This window comes from Schistocerca americana, chromosome 1, assembly GCF_021461395.2.
Source record: "Schistocerca americana isolate TAMUIC-IGC-003095 chromosome 1, iqSchAmer2.1, whole genome shotgun sequence".
NCBI classification, from domain to species: domain Eukaryota; kingdom Metazoa; phylum Arthropoda; class Insecta; order Orthoptera; family Acrididae; genus Schistocerca; species Schistocerca americana.
In genome coordinates this window covers 107,919,406-107,935,172 of record NC_060119.1, presented here as the reverse complement: position 1 = coordinate 107,935,172, position 15,767 = coordinate 107,919,406, and the positions used below count along the sequence as shown (strand labels likewise).

At 47.0% G+C, this 15,767-nt stretch overlaps 1 protein-coding gene across 1 annotated transcript in view; it reads right to left on the bottom strand.

The window, feature by feature from the left end:
- The window catches only part of LOC124620529 (protein phosphatase PTC7 homolog), a 114,285-nt gene that overhangs the window by 6,248 nt on the left and 92,270 nt on the right, over positions 1 to 15,767 (bottom strand). The window lies entirely within an intron of this gene.

The following is a 15,767-nucleotide window of genomic DNA, read 5'->3' as shown; positions in this document are numbered from 1 at the left end:
CCAGAGGAAACCATTCATGATATGGGTGGACAATGGACTAAGTGACGTGATGGTCAACAGCAGAATGGCACTCTCAAAATCCACACTGTGCAGTGGTTAGTGAAGTGCAAGACTCGAGCCACCATACCACCCGGGCATGAATCATATGTTACACAACCTTGCAAATAGAGCTGGTGAGAGAGGTGGGGTGGTAGCTATAAGGAAGGTGGTTTTCCTCACCAGGCTTAGGTATGGGTATGACAGTGGTTTCACGCCAGTGTCTTTGAAATGTGCGCTCTGCCTAGATGCAGTTTTATGTATTATGCAGAAAGTGCTGCAACATCTGAATGAATGTTAACACAGCATCTGGCCCTGGGCAGAGGATTGCCATGAAGTGAGAGCATGATGTAGCTCTCTCATAGTAAAGGCGACACTGTAGCAATCACGATTCTGAGAAGAGAAGGATATCGCCCGAGCCTCCTCCACTCGTTTCTGGAGGAGGAAGGCTGGGTGATAGTGGGAAGAGCTCAAAATTTCCACAAAATGGCAGCCCAAGGTGTTGGAGATAGCAAAAGGGTCCACGATGACATCGCCCGCTACTGTCAGGCTGGAAATTGGGGAACGAGTCTTGGTCCTGCAGGGCTTTTGGAGGCTGACCCACGACAGAGGAGGGAGTGGAACTGTTAAAAGAACTAGTGAATGAAATCCAGCTAGCTTTTTTGCTATCCCGAAATATGCGACGACACTATTCACACATCTTTTTATAATGAATGCAGTTTGCAATTGTAGGATCGTGATTAAAAACGCGGAGAGCACATCTCCACATGCGAATTGTGTTGCAGCATGCCTCAATCCACCAAGGGACCAGGACACGGCATGGTAAAGAGGAAGTGCAGAGAATGGAACGTTCTGCAATGCAATGGTAATTATAAGCTTTGTAAGATAATGCACCTGGTCATCACAACTTTGGATATCGTGTTTGTCAAAGGTTGCCAGAGAGAAGTAAAGATGCCAGTCGGCCTTAGTAAGCTGCCATTTGGGTGCGCACACAATTGGGATGTGTGTCAGCAAATGGATAGCACATGAGAAAGGGTCACTCGAGTATCAGAAAGAATGGACCACTCTAGATGATGGGCATGTTAGGCAGTGCAGAAAGATAGATCCAAATGGGAATAGGTGTGTAAAGAGTTGGAAAGAAACATGGGTGCTCCTGTGTTCAGGGAGAAGAGGTTCAGTTGATTAAGAAGGTCAGCCAAGAGGGCATCTCTCCAACAGGTTCTGGAAGAACCCCAAAAGGGATGGTCATTAAAGCCACCGAGTAGCAGAAATGGGGGAGGTATCTGCCTAATAAGCTGGAGGAAGTCTGGCCTGGTGACATTGAATGATGTAGGGATATAAATGGTACAAAGGGAAAATGACTGAGGAAGAGGCAAACTGTGACAGCTTTAAGATGGGTAGTCAGGGAGATGGGTTCACTGTTGACTATGAACATCATCCCGTATTAGCAGCACGGCTCCCCCATGAGATGGAATGCTGACCTCAGGGTGAGGTCAAAACGGACCAGGAAGAAATGCAAAAGCTCAAAGTGATCATGAGGACGCAATTTTGTTTCCTGAAGGCAGAGTACAAGGGGATGCTGCAATTCTAAAAGCAGCCATAAATCCCCTTTGTTGGATCGAAGGCTGTAAACGTTCCATTGGAGGAGAGTCATGAGTAGGAAAAACACAGAAAAATGGTTGGTAGTGCACTCCAGCAACACTGAGACCGCCTGGGTGAATACAGGGTGTTACAAAAAGGTATGGCCAAACTTTCAGGAAACATTCCTCACACACAGAGAAAGAAAATATGTTATGTGGACATGTGCCCGGAAACACTTACTTTCCATGTTAGAGCTCATTTTATTACTTCTCTTCAAATCACATTAATCATGGAATGGAAACACAGCAACAGAACGTACCAGTGTGACTTCAAACAGATTGTTACAGGAAGTGTTCAAAATGTCCTCCGTTAGCAAGGATACATGCATCCACCCTCCGTCGCATGGAATCCCTGATGCGCTGATGCAGCCCTGGAGAATGGCGTATTGTATCACAGCCGTCCACAATACGAGCACGAAGAGACTCTACGTTTCGTACCGGGGTTGTGTAGACAAGAGCTTTCAAATGCCTCCATAAATGAAAGTCAAGAGGGTTGAGGTCAGGAGAGCGTGGAGGCCTTGGAATTGGTCCGCCTCTACCAATCCATTGGTCACCGAATCTGTTGTTGGGAAGCGTACGAACACTTCGACTGAAATGTGCAGGAGCTCCATCGTGCATGAACCACATGTTGTGTCGTACTTTTAAAGGCACATGTTCTAGCAACACAGGTAGAGTATCCCGTACGAAATCATGATAACGTGCTCCATTGAGCATAGGTGGAAGAACATGGGGCCCAATCAAGACATCACCAACAATGCCTGCCCAAACGTTCACAGAAAATCTGTGTTGATGACGTGATTGCACAATTGCGTGCAGATTCTCATCAGCCCACACATGTTGATTGTGAAAATTTACAATTTGATCACATTGGAATGAAGCCTCATCTGTAAAGAGAACATTTGCACTGAAATGAGGATTGACACACTGTTGGATGAACCATTCGCAGAAGTGTACCCATGGAGGCCAATCAGCTACTGATAGTGCCTGCACACGCTGTACATGGTACGGAAACAACTGGTTCTCCCGTAGCACTCTCCATACAGTGACGTGGTCAACGTTACCTTGTACAGCAGCAACTTCTCTGACGCTGGCATTAGGGTTATCATCAACTGCGCGAAGAATTGCCTCATCCATTGCAGGTGTCCTCGTCGTTCTAGGTCTTCCCCAGTCGCGAGTCATAGGCTGGAATGTTCCGTGCTCCCTAAGACGCCAATCAATTGCTTTGAGCGTCTTCCTGTCGGGACACCTTCGTTCTGGAAATCTGTCTCGATACAAACATACCGCGCCACGGTTATTGCCCCGTGCTAATCCATACATCAAATGGGCATCTGCCAACTCCGCATTTGTAAACATTGCACTGGCTGCAAAACCACGTTCGTGATGAACACTAACCTGTTGATGCTACGTACTGATGTGCTCGATGCTAGTACTGTAGAGCAATGAGTCTCATGTCAACACAAGCACCGAAGTCAACATTACCTTCCTTCAATTGGGCCAACTGGTGGTGAATCGAGGAAGTACAGTACATACTGACGAAACTAAAATGAGCTCTAACATGGAAATTAAGTGTTTCCGGACACATGTCCACATAACATCTTTTCTTTATTTGTTTGTGAGGAATGTTTCCTGAAAGTTTGGCTGTACCTTTTTGTAACACCCTGTATATCACATGGTGACACCATCAGAGAGGATCTTCAAGTCAGCAAAGGAGAAGACTGTTTGCCTTCTTGGAGCATTTCCACTTGGCAGAGGAATACTCAGATGTTGGTTGGCTGAAGGGAAGTAGGAAGTCTTCACAGGAGTGTTCCTTCTGTCCTTTCTGGCCTGCCAGTTGTGTAGCTGGTGACTTCACCCATTGAGAAGAGAAATTAATGGCTTGTTGCACAGCTGGACGAGGGGACAGTGATGGTACCTTCACAATGGGTGATTTCACAACCTCAGAGCTGAACTTGAGGTCGCATGACTGCATGGCCACGTCCATCATGGAGTGAGACACAGCACAAACAGTACTGTAAGTGCCAAACAGTAGAATGCAGGGTTTGCAACTAGCCAATAACTTGCAAATGACTGGGTAAGGAACTTTTTTCTTTTATCTGATCTCCTGGACATCCCTCTTGTCAAGATACATGGGACAATCTCGAGTGGAGGCGGCATTGTCACCATTGAAGTTGATACATAGGGGAGAAGGAGGCTGACAATCGCCCTCATGTGCATCACTACCACAGGTTACACATTGGCCAGGTGTCAATAAAACATTGAAACGATGACATTGGTAGCAGTGCATCGGGGTCAGAATGTACAGTTTGACTGTGGTAACTTGATAGCCTGCTTTGATCTTTGATGGAAGCACCACACTCTGAAAGGTGAGAAAAAGGGTGCGTTTGGGCACTACGGAGGAATCTACCTTCAACAGATGGATGGCAATGACCCCCTGCTCAGAGAGGTATTTTGGCCTCAGTCAGACTGTCGAGCAGCCTAGTGTAAATAACACCATTGGAAGAATTCAGAGTTCTATGAGCCTCAACACAAACAGGATAGCTGTGGAGAAGCGAATCAACAAGCAGTTGTTTTACTTGAGAATCAGAAGTAGTTTCCAAATGCAAAGTGCCATTCCGCAAACAAGAGCAAGATTTCACAGCGCCGGCAATTGCATCAATGCACATGGAAGTGAAATCACCAGCAGTTTCCATCCGTTTTGCTTTCTCCTTGTCTGTGAGCTTGTGCAGCACAAATCGGGAGCACATCTTCCGCTTACCAAAATCATCGCGGACGATGTGTATCGTGACCTTGCTTATGCCCAATTCCTCCACAATCAATCTCAGAGTCCGTCGCTGATCTTGTGCCAGCATTTGTCGCACTTTCTCTATATTTTCTGGGGTTCTGCTTGTCAATGGCAGACCTGAATGTGGCTCATCCTTAGTTGTTTCCTTCCATTCACAGAACTGTTTAAACCATTCGTAGACAATTCTTCTGCTCATGGCTTCCCTCCCGTACATCTGCATCAACATTCCATGTGTGTCTGTTGCAGTCTTCCCCAATTTGTAGCCGAACTTTACGTTTACATGTTGCTCCATTGCGCTGTGACACTTCCTCTCACACTGACCACTTCAACTGGTCACAGTCTGTTTACACAGCCAGACACATGCAGTGCACACCATGTATTGATTCTCCTCAAGTCTCTGAAGACCAATGCGCATGCACGCACACATGTGCCAAGTTGCCGTTCAGATCCGACACCATTCACCGAAATTTTTAGACACAAGATGGATGTATGTGTCATTAATTGAATATTAATTGTATATTTCAAGAAATTGCATGGGAACTATAATTCTGGATTTTTTGCTACAAAAGTATGAACTACGTATGCGTTAATCAAATGAAAAACTTATGAGAGACCAAAGGCATGAAATGTTCTTAAAAAGTAATTTCCTATCAATTATATTATCCCTGATTTACTCAGTTTTTAAATGATCCCTTAACAAGTGCAAAAGATGTGTTTCACTATATTTCATTTTCAATGCTAGCAATATATATATCTCCCAGCTATCTCTCTGCAATTTTCTTATCAGTGTTTTGGTTCAGTTTTGTTGTGTGTTGTTTTTTTTTTTTTTTTTTTGTTGTTGTTTTAGGGCGCAAAACTTCTATGGTCATTAGCGCCCAACCCGTGACGTAGAAAACAGGAAAAAAACGAAATTTAAAATCAGCAGCAATGGGAACAAAGTCATAAAATTTGAGAAACTAAAGGAGAAGGAATGCTTAAAAATCCACTATAGAAAGGGGTTGGTTGTCCCCCAAAAAAAGCCTCAAATGACTGACGTCATTTCACTGTCACTAATAAACTGTAGAACGCGGTCAGCTGAGCGCGTGTCATCTGCTAAAATCGACGCTAGATCAGGCGATAGCTGTAGACGGGAGCGTAACGGATTAAAATAGGGGCATTCAATTAAAAGGTGTCTGACCGTCCACAGCTGAGAGCAGTGGGGACAGAGTGGGGGAGGATCACCGCTTAAAAGATGTCTATGACTAAAAAGACAGTGCCCTATCCGGAGTCTAGCTAAAATTACCTCCTCCCGACGACGCGTTCGGGAGGAAGAGGTCCAAGCGCAAGGAAGGGCTTTCACTTCCCGCAATTTATTATGGGGAAGTGTTGACCAATGCGCATGCCATAAATGAGCAACTTGGCGACATAAACCGCTCCGTAGATCGGTAAATGGAAGAGACTGAATAGCTGGCCGAGGAAGAGAGACTGCAGCCTTGGCCGCTATATCGGCCGCCTCATTTCCACAGATACCAGCGTGTCCCGGGAGCCAGAGGAACGCCACTGAGACGCCCCCCAGGTGGAGCAAGCGCAGACAGTCCTGAATCCGGTGGACCAGAGGGTGCACAGGGTAAAGAGCTTGGAGACTTAGGAGAGAGCTGAGAGAATCTGAGCAGATTACGTACTGTATCCGCTGATGGCGGCGGATGTAGTGGACAGCCTGGAGAATAGCGTAAAGCTCCGCAGTATAAACCGAACACTGGTCGGGAAGCCGAAAGTGATTTGGGGTGTCGCCAACAATATAGGCACTCCCTACACCTAACGATGTTTTCGAGCCATCGGTGTAAATAAATGTGGCTTCCGTCATTTGTGCACATAGAGCAGCAAATGCCCGACGGTAAACAAGTGTAGGGGTACCATCCTTGGGAAATTGACATAGGTCTCTGAGCAAGTCGATCCGGGGACGGAGCCAAGGCGGTGCTGTACCCCAAGTTGTCAAAAAGGTTTTAGGAAAGCGGAAGGAAAGAGAATGGAGCAGTTGACGGAAGCGGACTCCCGGGGGTAGTAGGGAGGAGGGGCGGCCTGCATACCCGACATCAAAGGAGGCGTCGAAAAAAAGGTCATGGGCTGGATTAGCAGGCATGGAAGACAGATGGCTAGCATAACGACTCAGAAGGACTGCCCGCCGATTGGACAGCGGAGGTTCAGCAGTCTCAGCATAAAGGCTTTCCACAGGGCTAGTGTAAAAAGCTCCAGACACCAAACGTAATCCATGGTGGTGGATAGAGTCGAGACGCCGAAGAATAGACGGCCGAGCAGAGGAGTAGACTATGCTTCCATAATCCAATTTCGAGCGCACTAAGGCGCGATAGAGGCGGAGAAGGACCACTCGGTCCGCTCCCCAAGAGGTACCATTCAGGACACGGAGGGTGTTAAGGGAACGCAGACAGCGAGCCGAAAGATAGGAAACGTGGGAGGACCAGCACAGTTTTCTGTCAAACATAAGACCCAAGAATTTAGCGACGTCGGAAAACGGAAGGTTGACAGGACCTAGATGTAAGGAGGGCGGAAGAAACTCCTTACGTCGCCAAAAATTAACACAAACGGTCTTACTGGGTGAGAAACGGAAGCCGGTTTCGATGCTCCACGAGTGGAGGCGATCGAGACATCCTTGAAGACGTCTTTCAAGAAGGCTGGTCCGTTGAGAGCTGTAGTAGATCGCAAAATCGTCCACAAAGAGGGAGCCCGAGACATCAGGAAGCAGACAATCCATAATTGGATTAATGGCGATGGCAAACAGTACAACACTCAGCACGGAGCCCTGGGGTACCCCGTTTTCTTGTGAGAAAGTACGGGAGAGAGTAGTGTTCACCCGCACCCTAAATGTGCGCTCTGCCATAAATTCGCGAAGAAAAAGGGGCAGCCGGCCTCGAAAGCCCCAAGAGAACAGTGTGCGGAGGATGCCTGTCCTCCAACAGGTATCGTATGCTCTCTCCAGATCAAAAAATATTGCTACCGTTTGGCGTTTCCGGAGGAAATTGTTCATGATATAAGTTGAGAGAGCAACAAGATGGTCAACGGCAGAACGATGCTGTCGGAATCCGCATTGGGCTGGTGTTAGAAGACTGCGGGATTCCAGCCACCAAGCTAAACGGTAATTCACCATACGCTCCAAAACCTTACAGACACTACTCGTGAGAGAAATGGGGCGATAGCTAGAGGGGAGATGTTTGTCCTTTCCAGGTTTCGGAACGGGAACGACAATAGCTTCCCGCCATCGCCTGGGAAAGGTACTGTCGGTCCAAATTCGATTATAAAGGCGAAGGAGGTAACGCAGGCTATGGGTGGATAAATGCAGCAACATTTGGACATGGATACCATCCGGTCCTGGGGCGGAGGAGCAAGAAGAAGAGAGGGCATGTCGGAGTTCGCGCATGGAGAAAACAGTATTGTAGCTTTCGCGATTTTGAGAGGAGAAAGCAAGATGTCGCACTTCCGCTGCACGTTTCTTCGGGAGAAACGCGGGCGGGTAATTTGAAGAGCTCGAAATCTCAGCAAAGTGCTGACCCAATGAGTTAGAAATTGCGATGGGGTCCACTAAGGTATCATGCGCGACAGTGAGCCCAGAGACCGGGGAGAAACTAGGCGCGCCTGAGAACCGTCGAAGCCGACTCCAAACTTCCGAGGAGGGAGTGAAGGTGTTAAATGAGCTAATAAAGAATTTCCAGCTTGCCTTCTTGCTATCACGGATGACGCGACGGCATCGCGCACGGAGCTGCTTATATCGAATACAGTTGGCCAAGGTTGGATGGTGACAGAAAATGCGAAGAGCACGTCGCCGCTCACGTATTGCGTCACGGCATGCCTCGTTCCACCAAGGAACTGGGGGGCGCCGGGGCAATTCGGAGGTGCGTGGTATTGAACGTTCCGCAGCTGTGAGAATAACGTCGGTAAAATGTGTGACCTCATCGTCGACGCTGGGAAAGCGACGGTCATCGAATGTCGCTAGAGACGAAAAAAGTGTCCAATCGGCTTGGGCAAACTTCCAGCGTCGCGAGCGCATATATGGCAGTTGAGGCTGCAGTCGAAGAACACATGGAAAGTGGTCACTCGAGTGTGTATCATCAAGGGCGAACCATTCGAAGCGCCGAGCTAGCGGAACAGTACCGACCGCAAGGTCCAAATGAGATAAATTTGCCGTGGAGGCAGACAAAAATGTGGGGACCCCAGTGTTGAGGCAGACTAGATCCGCTTGGTGGAAGACGTCTAGCAATAGTGAGCCACGTGGACAAGGATGTGGAGATCCCCAAAGCGGGTGGTGGGCATTGAAGTCCCCAACCAGCAAATAGGGGGGTGGAAGCTGATCAAGAAGATGAAGGAGATCAGCTCGTGCCATTGGTGTAGACGATGGAATGTATACCGTACAAAGAGAGAACGTGTATCCAGAAAGGGAAAGACGGACGGCGACAGCTTGGAAGGAAGTGTTTAAGGGGATTGGGTGATAATGGAGAGTATCATGGAGCAGAATCATGAGTCCTCCATGGGCTGGAGTGCCTTCAACTGAGGGGAGGTCATATCGGACGGACTGAAAATGAGGGAGAACAAAGCGGTCATGGGGACGCAGCTTTGTTTCCTGAAGACAGAAGATGACCGGCGAGTAGGATCGTAAGAGGATCGACAATTCATCCCGATTGGCGCGAATGCCGCGGATATTCCAGTGGATAATGGACATAGGGTGAACAGAAAATGGAGAAACGTGACCAAGGGTGCTGTCAACTCAACGACTGCTCAGAACTTGCGACCGACAGCATGGAATGGCATTCAGTCGAAGGCAGAAGATCCTGATCCATAGGTTGGTCAGGAGCAGCTCCTGCCACCAACGATCGGCCAGTTGACCGGCCACCAGCAGTGCGCCTCGGCGACACAGAAGATGGCCGAGGGCGATTTCCGCCAGGTGGTGCTGTAGTTGGGACACGCCTTGGCGGAGAAGGAGAGGAACTGTGTTTCTTCGTAGCCTTCTTGGAGGTATGATGTTTAGATGAAGGAGGAACCGATGGTTGTGAAGTTGCAGTACGTAAAAACTCTTCACGAGAATGCTCTTTTTTCGAAGACTTAGCGTCTGACTTTTGGGCTCGAGATTTAGCAGAACCCGACGAAGGGTGAGCCATAGAGTGGGCAGGCGAAAGTGGTGAGGTTGAACGGGCGATCTTTGCGCTGGCCGATCTGACGACCGTGGTACTAAATGTGAGGTCGCAAGTCTGCATGGCCGCCTCCTTTGTTGGCCGAGGAGAAGCAAGGACAGTGCTGTATTTTCCTTTCTGAGGCACGGTGGGCTGTCGACTGGCGAGTAACTTTCGAGCAGCAAAGGTCGACACCTTTTCCTTCACTCTTATTTCCTGGATGAGCTTTTCATCCTTAAAAACGGGGCAATCTCGAGAGGAAGCAGCGTGGTCACCCATACAGTTGATGCAGTGAGGGGATGGAGGTGGACAAGCACCCTCATGGGCATCCTTGCCACACGTAACACATTTGGCCGGATTGGAACAGGACTGGCTGGTGTGATTGAACCGCTGACATCGATAGCAACGCGTAGGGTTTGGGACATAAGGGCGAACGGAAATTATCTCATAGCCTGCTTTGATTTTTGATGGGAGTTGAACTTTGTCAAATGTCATGAAGACAGTGCGGGTTGGAATGATGTTCGAGTCAACCCTTTTCATAACCCGATGAACAGCAGTGACGCCCTGGTCAGACAGGTAGTGCTGAATTTCTTCGTCAGACAATCCATCGAGGGAGCGTGTATAAACGACTCCACGCGAGGAATTTAAGGTACGGTGCGGTTCCACCCGGACAGGGAAGGTGTGGAGCAGGGAAGTACGCAGCAATTTTTGAGCCTGGAGGGCACTGTGTGTTTCTAACAACCGGGTACCATTCCGTAATCTGGAACAAGACTTTACAGGACCCGCAATTGCGGCGACACCTTTCTGAATAATGAAAGGGTTGACCGTGGAAAAGTCGTGACCTTCGTCAGACCGAGAAACAACAAGGAACTGTGGCAACGATGGAAGAACCGTCTGTGGCTGAGACTCAGTGAACTTACGTTTGTGAGCAGACATAGTGGAAGGTGAGGAAACCATTGCGGAAGAATCCCCCATGATTACCGGCGTCTCCGATGGCGCGCTCCTCCCTTGTGGGGGCCCTCACCGAGGGCACACCCGCCTTAGGTGATTGTTCACACCTCAGGTCACACCTCCCGACAACCGGACGGAGGGACCAATCGGCACTTTCGGAAGGTATCAGCTCGGGTAATCACCCCTCCCTGGGCCTGGCCGTTACCAGGGGGTACGTACGTGTCCTACCTGTCTACCCGGGGCGGGGAATTACGCGTTACCCCGTCACCGGCTACGCATGGAAGTGCGTGGGTCGGCCTTCAGACACGCACAGGGAGGAAAAAAGAGAAAGGGAAAGGAAAGAAAAGGGGGTCTCAAACGCCGCAGCGGAGAAAAGGGCAAGGAGAAGAGGGAAGGAAAAGAGAAGGACAGAGGAAGGACGAGGTCTTGCAAGTGTAAAAGCAAGGAATTTGGAACAGTTTCGAGCGTCCGTCTCCGGACGTAGGCACAAACCATACTCCCAGAGGGGGAGAAAGGGAAGGAAAGAGACAGAGGTGAGGGGGGGGGGGGGGGCGAAGATGGGGGACGGGGAGGGATGCGGAAAGGGAAGGGAAGGTATGCAGCCCGGAAAGGAAGGAGGGCCACATTAGCTCGGGGTCCCGTGCTCGCTACGCACGTGTCCACAAAAGAGTTGTGGACCCCCTGGGGGGTTGTTGTGTGTTGACCTGTTCCCTACCATGGGGTTGTATGTTTGCTGCTACTCCTTTAAAGTTGTTTTAATTTCTTCATTCCATGATTTTAAACCTTGCGTCCCGTTTTTATTTTTCTCTCCCTTCTCTCTTTCCAAGAACCTCACAATGAAATGATCTGGGCAATACCACAACAACAATGAGCAATTGTCCTTCCAACAGAATGGCACACTACTATTGAGACACACTGTATTTCACAGATATTAAGAAACTACAGACTGTAAAGCACACCTTAAGTTTTAAGCAGTTTTTTCAAATCACTATTAAACTGATCTAGCACAAGAAGCAAACTCTTTCAATAAAGCACCTTTCCTTCTCTCACACACACTGTTAAATTCATAATTTCATAATAGCCTTGTCCATCCAACCCTTGTCATGTACGTGAACACCACCACCTGATAGTATTTCAGAAGATTTTGGCACTGTTTGCACTTGAGAATTATCACTTGAGTACATTTAGTGGCCAACAGTCCAGTGCATTGTTTCATGTTCACTTGTTTTTATAGTTTTAGCACCTTTCATGGAAACAGTTTTGTTACTGAGCCCATCAACTGTCAGAAGTTTCATCCATACTCACTATTTGGCTTAGTTCCAAACGGGTTTTCTTTCAGTGTTGAATAATAAAGAGATGAAAATATAATATTTTGGTTTTAGTTTGCATGCTAAGTCCATGATGCTTCATAAACCTGTAGCACCAAACAACTCCATATTTAAAGTCTTAAGTTCCACTGTAGCACTAGCTTACGAGCATGTGTGTGAACCGTTTTTGTATCAATTCCAATGCCATTTTGATGGTGTCCTTGAATCAATTTCAATACGTTATCTTCTAGTTTTGGCCATTTTGCATTCAGTCATCCTCTTTTTTTCAGTTCTTCTTTAGTAACCTGCCAATTGTGAATGGTTTTTTTCTGTTGGTGGAGGGCCAAAATGCTGCTCTGTTGCCATTTCTTCTGCATATGCTATTACTTTCAATTCATAGCCTGTGTCATGAATACATTTTATTTTTTTCCATTACAAAAATAGCTACTAACAAAAATATTGTACTATTTTTGATAACACAAATTACTTTCAATTCAGTTCACTAGCACCACAGACTGCAATGGCTACACAGTGTTCTGGGTTTGTGATAGTGGGGCAGGAGATAGATGGCGTTAGCAAGCTTGTGAATCCCTTCAACTCATGTCATTGCATTGGTGCACTGGTGCTGCCAGTTGAATCCAGTGTTGCCAGATAGACAGATGTTTCCCACAGCATCAAACATATGGCCATTTTTAAGACTGGCAGTAATTTTAAATCAAACACTGGACATTTTATATTAATTTTGAGTATAAGATGCACCTGAATTTTGGAGGCAATTTTTTGAAGAAAAAAAGCTCATTTTATAGTCTGTAAAATAGCACATACCAAATCTCTGTAACAGCACTGCAAGGCACTAGGAATATCAAGAATAACATATTTCCTCCACATTTTCTAGATTTAAAACAGCTAGACCTCTTGACAGAATCCTAGAGAAGGATTACGACACTAAAGAAAACCAAATACAAATACAAAGCTTTAGGAAAGAGTCTTAATTAAGCATTTGAAGCAACAGAACTGGACATTTTGACTAATGCTATTCATCAAGCAGTTCATTGTAACTGTGTTTTCAGCAGTACTGGTCATACTGAGAAACCGTATTATCAGTTGGAGAGGAATTCAAGATGAAAAGTATTCATTCCATTGAGTATAATCATTTGGACACTGTTTCTGATAGGAGTGAGACTTTTAAGAGGAAGCCATGAAATAACAGACATTATAATACCTTTTCTGATATTTACAGGAATTGTTGCATTATTTTTGACGTAGGTACATCGCTTTGCTACAATGTTAGTCCACTTGTTTTGTAGGTCGTAAGCAAAACGTCTGACCCAAAAAATGTTCTTTCAAGAATCTAAACAAGTGAAAAATATGATCCCACCATGCTCATGTCATATGATGGCTGTTGCAACCCTTTAAATTTCTGCAAACATAGTTTATTCTCAGTAAGTTCAGCTGTATGAATGTGGGTATTTCTTGTCATGGAGGAGCAGTATTCTTTGTTAGGGAAGTCCCTGGCATTCTGATCTGGAAGTTACCTGGAGACTGCCATCTTATGTCACAGTGGCAAGCACTAGTCACAGATTAGTGTCTTCTCCTGGAAGTACCTCGCTGTAGACCATTAGCTTAACTTTCCAGTAGAAACAGTGTCTGTTTGTCTTTTGACTGGAGCAGATTGGTCCTTTCATTCCACGGACTATACCACAATGTACTAAAGAGCACTTTCCTGCCATAATGTGATTGGGAAAACACCTCTTTCACAAGCACAGTCATTTCAAGTGCTTCCAAAATGTTATCTTTTAAGTACAACTGTGATTGTTTAACACCCACCTTGATCCTTATTGGCTAACTACTTCGCCAAAAGTAAAGGTCATCATAGATCATACTGTATGCAGATTCATAATTCTGCAGCAGTTTCATCAACAATGGCATCTGTTTGTGCAGAGCCACTGATTTATCTGATCTTTGGTTCATTGGTTGTTGGAGTTAAAGGGACCAAACAGCGATGTCATTTGTCCATTCATCCTTTATGTGTCAAACCAGGAATAACCCTCAAAAGAAGCATACAAAAGGCAAATCCTGGGAAGCCCAACTGTAAGCAAGATACAATACGAGAGAGATAAAATCAGGGAGAAGTAGCAGAGAGAGAGAGAGAGAGAGAGAGAGAGAGAGAGAGAGAGAGAGAGAGAGAGAGAGAGAGGGGGGGGGGGGAGGAAGGGGGGGGGGTAAGGTGGGAGAGTCACTCTGCACAGAATGCAGTTGGAGCACCCCAGAGCACGGTATGTGGTGGGAGACACACCCTCTGCATCTGACCAGTACCACCTCACCATCCATTACCCCGCGATAACGGGCAACATAGATGAGATGATTTAATTTTAGAAAAGATAAAACATTAAAGAAATGGCGAACATAAAAGGACAAGCAAAATAAAAAGGTGCGATGGGTAGGGGCTAGGACAGACTGCTGAGGAAGGGCCACCATGGAAACCTTGAGCCAGAGCAGGTGGTCCAAGCCTTCAGGCAGTCAATGAGGCCAAAGTGCCCCACCTCACAGAGATGAGCAGAAATCACCGCAATGGGAGAAACGTAAAACCAGGTCAGTCACTTTGGCATTGCCTGCCAGCACCAGAGGCAGCGCATCAGGAAGGTTAAGAGTTTGCCACAAAGCAGCCAAATTTGGACAATCCAGCAGGATATGGGCCACTGTCAGGTGGGCACCACATCGGCAGTAAGGTGGGTCCCACGTCAGAAAATGTGATTGTGGGTAAACCAAGTGTGGTTAATGTGCAGCTGACAAAGGACGGGAGATACCCCGTGAGACGTGCAGAGGAAAGGCTGCCATGTGGTTGTGGCCTCCTTTATTGCTCTCAGTTTGGGAAGTCAAGGGCAAACCTTTCCAAGTTCCAGACATCCAACAATTGACGGCATAGAGTCAACAGAAGTCCAGTTCTAGGATTCCTATTTCCAAAATCAGCATCCTGGTAGCCAACTTTGGTAAGTGATTGGCATGTTCATTCCCTCAGATCCCAACATATCCAGGGCTCCAAACAATCCAACTTGATGGAGGTCACAAAGAAGATCCTGGATAGCTGTGACTAATGAGCGACAAGGGTAGCACTGGTCTATATCCTGAATTCTCCTCAGGGGCTCGATGCAGATAAAAAGCACTTTGCCAGTGCACGAGCGAGCATGGCTAGGGCTTGTCTGATGACTACCAATTCAGCAGTGAAGACACTGAATCCATTTGGCAAGGAGCACAGTTCACTGCACCTTGCATGTGTGAATGCATAGCCGGTTTGTCCACCAATCTTTGAGCCGTTGGTGTACATGATTTCTGAACCTAGAAATACATTGAGAACAGCCAGACACCATGGGGTCAACTGAATCTTTCAGGCCAAAGGATAAATCGAGACAGATCCAAGGTCAGGGTACACGTCATGGCAGTGTATGCGATTGCTCTCTGACAAGATGGGACACTGAGGGAAGGTAGAGTTCTGAGCAGAGACACTACAGCCTAACTGCAATTGTGACTCCAGTTCTGGATCTCTGTTATGGAAGGTGGAGCTTCCTACTAGGGAAAAGGACAATTGTTTGTGTGCCTATTAGAGGAGCTGCGAATGCGTGTGGCATAACTCAGTAGCTGTTGCTGGCACCTGAGCTGTGAGCAGGCTCTTCACGGGGCTAGTTCAAAAGGCTCTTGTTGCACGTCTGAGTCCATAATGGAGTATCAGGTCCAGTGACTGCAATGCTGAGGGCAATGCCAAACCATATGCGAGACTGCCATAATCGAGATGGGACAGTATTGGGACTTTGTAAATCTGCAGAAAATCTGGTCTTTCATAATCTTAGTTTGAATGCACACTTTTCTTCCAGCCTGCTGTTGGTCACTTAGACTATGT